This window comes from Triticum dicoccoides, chromosome 3A, assembly GCF_002162155.2.
Source record: "Triticum dicoccoides isolate Atlit2015 ecotype Zavitan chromosome 3A, WEW_v2.0, whole genome shotgun sequence".
Classification (NCBI taxonomy): domain Eukaryota; kingdom Viridiplantae; phylum Streptophyta; class Magnoliopsida; order Poales; family Poaceae; genus Triticum; species Triticum dicoccoides.
In genome coordinates this window covers 676,097,976-676,105,503 of record NC_041384.1, presented here as the reverse complement: position 1 = coordinate 676,105,503, position 7,528 = coordinate 676,097,976, and positions in this window count along the sequence as shown.

Below are 7,528 nucleotides of genomic sequence, written 5' to 3'. Positions count from 1 at the left end.
CTATTAACCTAGAGGCCAGTGCCAGTTTCTGTTTTTTCGTTGTTTTTGAGTATAGCAGAAAAGAAAAACCAAACGGAGTCCAATTGACCTAAAATTTCACGGAGATCATTTTTGGACCAGAAGAAGCCCACGGAGTACCAGAGATGGGCCAGAAGAGTCCCAAGGCCACTGAGGGACTAAGGGGTCCTCGGGCATCCGACCTGTTAGTCATGGGCCAGACTGATGGGTTGTGAAGATACGAAGACCGAAGACTACACCCGTTTCCGGATGGGACTCTCCTTGGCGTGGAAGGCAAGCTTGGTGACTAAATATGTAGATTCCTTTATTTGTAATCGACCTTGTGTAACCCTAGATCCTCCCAGTGTCTATATAAACCAGAGGACTTAGTCCGGAGGAGGGACATTATCATAGCCATACAAGCTAGACCTATAGAGTTTAGCCATTACGATCTCGTGGTAGATCAGCTCTTGTAATACTCATATTCATCAAGATCAATCAAGCAGGACGTAGGGTATTACCTCCATAGAGAGGTCCCAAACCTGGGTAAAACATTGTGTCCCCCTGTCTCCTGTTACCATCGACCTTAGACGCAAAGTTCGGGACCCCCTACCCGAGATCCGCCGGTTTTTGATACCGACCTTGGTGCTTTCATTGAGAGTTCCACTGTGCCGTCATCAAGAGGTCCAATGGCTTCTTCAACCATCTACAACGATGTTACCCAAGGGGGGGGGGTTCTCCCCAGACAGATCTTCATGTTCGGCGGGTTCGCTCTGCGGGCCAACTTGCTTGGCCATCTAGAGCAGATCAAAAGCTACGCCCCTGGCCATTATGTCAGATTTGGGAGATTGAACTACGTTGCGGACATCCGTGGATACTTGATCTTCACTGGATTCGAGACCGCGGCTACCACTCCTGGGCACCCAGAGAGACATGACCTAAATCTGTCATCGGACAACATATAGGAGACAGCTCCCGTAACCGCTCTGGCCTTAAATCCGGAGCGGACTGCGCTATCCAAGGACGGGAGGCTCAACCCTGCCACGGAGGCCACAGATTCCCCGGCATTGGAGCCGCACATAGACTTGATCTCACACGTTACCTGTGCCACCGGAACTCCGGACTCGTCTCCGGCCATAAGTTCCAAACCATGTGAGCCCGCGGACGCCGCACTTGATCGTTTATCGATCATCGAATTCAGTGTCGCGGACATCTTCCAGCACTCACCTTTGGGTGACATGCTAAACTCATTGAAAAACCTGTCCTTGGCGGGGGACTCGCAACCGAACTATGTTCGGTTCGAACTAGGGACTTAACCGACATGCTCGATTACGGCTCCGAAGACTTCGACGGTATAAACGACGATGTCAGAAGAAGAGTAGGGCCGAAACCTGCCACTCACCGGACGTAGGATGGTCACTTCTTCATACGACGTATACACGGTGGATACACCTAAAGAAACTAACGGAGATGACAATGAAGATCCAGTTGAGGATGAACCTCCTGAGACACAGCCCAGACGCCGGCGTCAGCGGCGCCGCTGTAAGTCACGTCGTGCAAAAGACAGTAATACCGGCACCGGAGAAAACAACACCCCGGATGATGCCAAAGACAATGAATCCCCTGTTGGGGCAACATCCGAACAGGATGAACTGGAAGACGGGCACGATAGCCCACATGAACAGGCCATACACGAAGACTCGGAGGACAGTAATTATCTTCTGCTCTCCGAGGATGAGGAGAGCCTCGGTGACGAGGATTTCATCGTGCCTGAGGAACCTCTCGAGCAGGAGCGCTTTAAACGCCGGCTATTAGCCATGGCAAGGAGCCTGAAAAAGAAACAGCAGCAGCTTCAAGCTGACCAAGAGCGGCTGAACGATAGATGGACAAATATCCTAGTGGCCGAAGAATACGGCCCCAGGCGCATAACCAAGGGTTACCCGCGGCGCAGATTGCTACCTCAGTTTGATAAGGAAGCGCCGAAGCCTGCACCACGCGGTCGGGACAATGCGGCTAACCGACCACCATGTAGTCGGGATAAAGCGGCAGCTCAAGCCGAACAACAGGCCGCCTCACCCAAAATAAAAAATAGAGATAAAACACCCCGGGGTCACACATACGACCCTCGGCAAGACCAGGACAATAGAGCAGGACATATCAGATCGATCTACGGATCGTGAGGACGTGCCTTGACACGCAACGTCGGCTACCTATTCGGATGGGACAAGTCTAGTCATGACCGGGGCGAGAACTGCAAACGGACTCCATCTAAGCTACGTCGCGACGTGGCCCAATATAGAGGCGCCGCACACCCACTCTGCTTCACTAACGAAGTAATGGAGCATGAATTCCCAGCAGGGTTTAAACCCGTGAATATCGAATCATATGATGGAACAACTGATCCCGCGGTATGGATCAAGGATTTTCTTCTCCATATTCAAATGGCTCGAGGACACGACCTTCATGCCATCAAATACCTCCCACTAAAACTCAAAGGTCCAGCAAGGTACTGGTTAAATAGTCTGCCTGAAAACTCTATCGGCAGCTGGGAAATCTGGAAGACGCCTTTTGTGACAACTTCCAAGGTACATATGTCCGGCCACCAGACGCCGATGACCTAAGTCACATCGTCCAACAGCCCGGAGAGTCAGCCAGAAAGCTCTGGACTAGATTCTTAGTTAAAAAGAACCAAATCGTGGACTGTCCGGACGCGGAAGCCCTAGCGGCCTTTAAACACAGTGTCCGGGATGAGTGGCTCGCCCGCCACCTCGGTCAGGAAAAATCAAAATCTATGTCAGCCCTTACCACTCTGATGATCCGCTTTTCCGTGGGAGAAGACAATTCGATCGCTTGTAGAAGCAACAGTGCCAGCGACCCGGGCACTTCCGAAGTTCGAGACAGCAACGGGAAACCACCACGCAATATGCACAAACGTGGCAATAGTAAGGAGGGAGCGCATGACACAGCAGTCCACGCCAGATTCAGCGGCCCCAAACCCAGTCAGCGGAAGAAGCCATTCAAGGCAAATAGAAACGGACCATCCAACTTGGATAAGATATTGGATAGGCCCTGCCAGATTCATCCCCACCCCAATAAACCAGCTAACCACACCAACAAAAACTGTTGGGTCTTCAGACAGGCCGGCAAGTTAAACACCGAACACAAGGGGAAGAAGCCGCCCGGCGACGACGACGAGGACAAAACTGGCCTACCAAACGCCAGGGATCAGAAGCAGCCCCCCTTGAAGTAAAGACAGTGAACATGGTACACATGGCATAGTCCCCTACAGGGGAACGCATGGAGTGCTCTCTCTGCGCAAAGGATCACGCTACGGCTATATCAGCCGAACTACACAGCGGGGGCGTTACACCGCATACCTCATCGGCCATTAAGCCACCGGTCTCCATTCAACATGACCGTTCAAATCACATACAGGACTGGCAGTTCGGCTTCCGCCATCCGTCGTAAATACCTGGAAAATCTGTACCGTGCATACATAACTATGCACTTAAAATACCCTGGGCACCGGCGGAAACACAACACGGACGGACCTGAAAGTACTCCCATAACTTTCCTTCTTTTTATTATTTTTTCTTTTTTCTTTTCTTTCTTTCTTGTTTCCCTCCACAGGTGGCTCAATGGCTGGCCTCGGACTCTATCGGAGTTCATTTCATACTCTCACTTAAGGTCTAGGAGTCCCTTCACCGAGGACAGGCGGCGTAGACGTGCGACAGGAGGTCCAAAACAACTTTTTGTAGACCACACTCTCTATTTTGAGCTTGTAAAGTGCCTTTTTCCTCTGCCTTCGACCCCTGGCATATCAAATAGCCGGGGTTGCGGCTGTATTATCTATATACACGATTGGCACATCACTTAGATCCTAGTAAAAAATAATCCATTATTTTCTAAAAGGACCGAGTTTTGCCCCTACGGTTGTCTCAAACGTACACCTTGTCATATTTTCCAGGGCTCGGTATGGGAACAAAGGAGTTGCCGACATGTCTGAATAGCTCTATAGCGTACTTCGGCGTCGCGAGTTTGGCCTTATATGCATTAGCTCCGAATCATGTCTTGGGTCAATAGTTGGGTTGCCCGGCTCTGTGCTTGCTATCCTACGTTCCGCTCTATCGGCTAGGGTAGTAAAGGGAGAACTACTGCAATTGTGCTTTCGGTTCACCTAGTTAAGCACCTCAGTAGAGAAAGCCGAAAACTGACTGTCATGATGCGGCGAGAGCTGGTCAACCACTCGATGACTTATTGGAATCTTTCGCGACTCCCTCTGTGTTACACGAAGGACCACTTTCCGGTCAAATATGTAAACGCATCGCATGAATAAGCTGCATACATACCAGGGGCTATGTCATAGACTCACCCTAAAACTCCTATGGCTAAGTGAAAGTGTTAATGCCCTATAGTCTGGTTGCCTGGTTCACCGCATTGACACCTCCTTCACAGACCAAGACGTTGGATGAAGACTGATCAAATGCTTTTCCGAACACCCCCGTACTTCCTACGAGGGGGCTGAAGTCGACAACTGGAAAACTTTCAGTTCATATACAAACGGCCGCATAGGAGGAACAAAAGCCTTTAGGCAAAATCAAAATATAGACTGATTATAACAATTGTCTTTTACAACTCGTAAAAGGTTCACTCGAATATTATGCCTTTCGAACATTGACCCTCTATCAAGCGGGCAGCCTCTAAGACATCCTCAAAGTAATGCTTTGGTGTGTGATGGTCCTTACCCTTGGGTGGACCCTACGCTGCAACATTGACGGCCTTCATGTTCCCCCAGTATGTCTTGACTCGGGCAAAGGCCATCCGTGCACCTTCAATGCACGCCGACCGCTTCACGGTATTGATACGTGGCACCACATCAGCAAGCCGCTGCACCAAGCTAAAATAGCTATTCAGAATCGGCTCAGTCGGCCACAGCTGAAGTATGACGTTCTTCATGGCAGCGCCGGACATCCTGTGAAGCTCGGCCCACTAGGACAACTGTTCATTCAGCAGCAAAAGGCGTTTTGATGCGCCGAACTGCGACCAGAAAAGCTTCTCCATTGCATATCCCTCTTGTGCTTGGTAAAACTACGCCGCATCAGATGAACTCTTCGGCAGGTCCAAAAACACGTCTGGAGAACTCCACACTTGGTTAAGCTCATAATTCGGATCACTGAACTTCGTCTGTAATAAAAATGGCTTACCAGTCGCAATCTCCCCAGCTTGCGGATCTCCTCATGGGCCGCTCTGGATTCAGACCGCGCTTCTTTCGCCTCTCGCAGGGCCTTGTCAAGCTCAGCCGCTTTGGCTTTATTCTCCTCCTCTAGGAATTCACAGCGGCTCGTAGCATTTTTCAGTTCGAGCACCATTGAGGATATTTTATCCTCATATTGGTACCGAGCAGCTTGTTCGGCCTTGTCGGTGTCAAAACCAGCGGATCTCGGGTAGGGGGTCCCGAACTGTGCATCTAGGCCGGATGGTAACAGGAGGCAGGGGACACAATGTTTTACCCAGGTTCGGGCCCTCTTGATGGAGGTAAAACCCTACATCCTGCTTGATTAATATTGATGATATGGGTAGTACAAGAGTAGATCTACCACGAGATCAGAGAGGCTAAACCCTAGAAGTTAGCCTATGGTATGATTGTATGTTGTAGTTGTCGTGTCCTATGGACTAAAACCCTCCGGTTTATATAGACACCGGAGAGGGTTAGGGTTACACAAGGTCGGTTACAAAGGAGGAGATATCCATATCCGAATTGCCTAGCTTGCCTTCCACGCCAAGTAGAGTCCCATCCGGACACGAGACGAAGTCTTCAATCTTGTATCTTCATAGTCTAACAGTCCGGCCAAAGGATATAGTCCGGCTGTCCGGAGACCCCCTAATCCAGGACATCCTCAGTAGCCCCTAAACCAGGCTTCAATGACGATGAGTCCGGCGCGCAGTATTGTCTTCGGCATTGCAAGGCGGGTTCCTCCTCCGAATACACCACGGAAGAATTTGAATACAAGGATAGTGTCCGACCCTGCAAAATAAGTTCCACATACCACCGTAGAGAGAATAATATTTTTGCCAATCTAATTCGCTGACTTGTTTTGGCAGCATGACGTTATGTCGTGGCCCAGTGATTATTCGAACCATTTCCTTTAACTAGCCCCGCACATAACGCGAGGCAGTTTTTTGACACGTCTTGTCAAAGCAAAGATCGTGTCCCCTTATCACGGGATTCACATCAATACGGGCGTGGGTAACCCAACTGCACCATCGATTACGGCGCTTGGGGGATAAGCGAGTTTTACCGGGCTAGTGGGGACGCTTAGTTTCGTCCGCCCATATAAAGGGATAAGGATTCACCTTTTCATCCACGCCTTCCTCCTCCTTTGCTCATCGTTTTCGCACACTCGAGCTCTAGCGCCCAAGTCCGCACTTCCCACCTCAACCTTCTCCAACCATGTCCAGAGCAGGAGGCAGGTGGATGGTCTCCTTCGTCACAGAGGGAGACATCAAGAAGCTGAGGAGAGCCGGATACCTGCCCGACGACATCGCGTACCGGCTCCCAGATGAGGGGCAGCTCATCCCCACCCCCGGGCCCCATGAGAGGGCAGTGTTCCTTACCCATTTCCTCCGCGGACTAGGATTCCCTCTCCACCCATTCGTCCGCGGGCTCATGTTCTACTACGGCCTGGATTTCCACGATCTGGCCCCGAAATTCATCCTCAACATCTCGGTGTTTATCGTCGCGTGTGAGGCCTTCCTCCGCATCAAGCCCCACTTTGGCTTATGGCTGAAGACCTTTAATGTCAAGCCGAAGGTTGTGGGCGGCCGCCAGGCGGAGTGCGGAGGCGCCATGGTGGGCAAGATGCCAAACGTTACATGGCTCGAGGGCTCCTTTGTGGAAACCATAAAGGGGTGGCAATCGGGGTGGTTCTACATCACCGAGCCGCGTGACCCTGCATGGGCAGCGGCCCCCGAGTTCCGATCTAGCATCCCCATGCGGCTCACCTCCTGGAAAGAGAAGGGCCGGTCCTGGGGCAGTTCAAAGAGCTGACCGGACTCCAAACATGTATTGAAAACATGGTGAACAAGAAGCTCAAATTCGTCAACGTAGTCCGGGTCATGCTCGTCCGCCGGATCCTCCCATGTCAACAATGGGCCTTCAACTTGTGGGAGTTCGACCCGGTCCAGCACCAAACTCTGAACAGGCTCTTCGACACAACACGCGTGGATGCCTGGAAGGTGCTTTTCAAGGGCGCCGAGGTTCCCCCACCCATTACTAAGGATCGCGGATTTAGCGCGAAGCGCCAAGCCAGTGCAGTAAGCTACTGTTCCTCTTATAGGATACTTGTTTTTCATAGTTTAACTCTATGTGGGATCTAAGCTCTCGTTCCTTTGACAGGACTAGCAGAAAATGGCTGGACAGATCGACTATCCGGCTCCCTTGCCCGAAGGCCCAGCAAACGCTCTCCTGACGGAGATGCTGACTCCGGCTCCTTACAAGGTGCCAGAGAAGACCAAGAAGGCCAAGGGAACC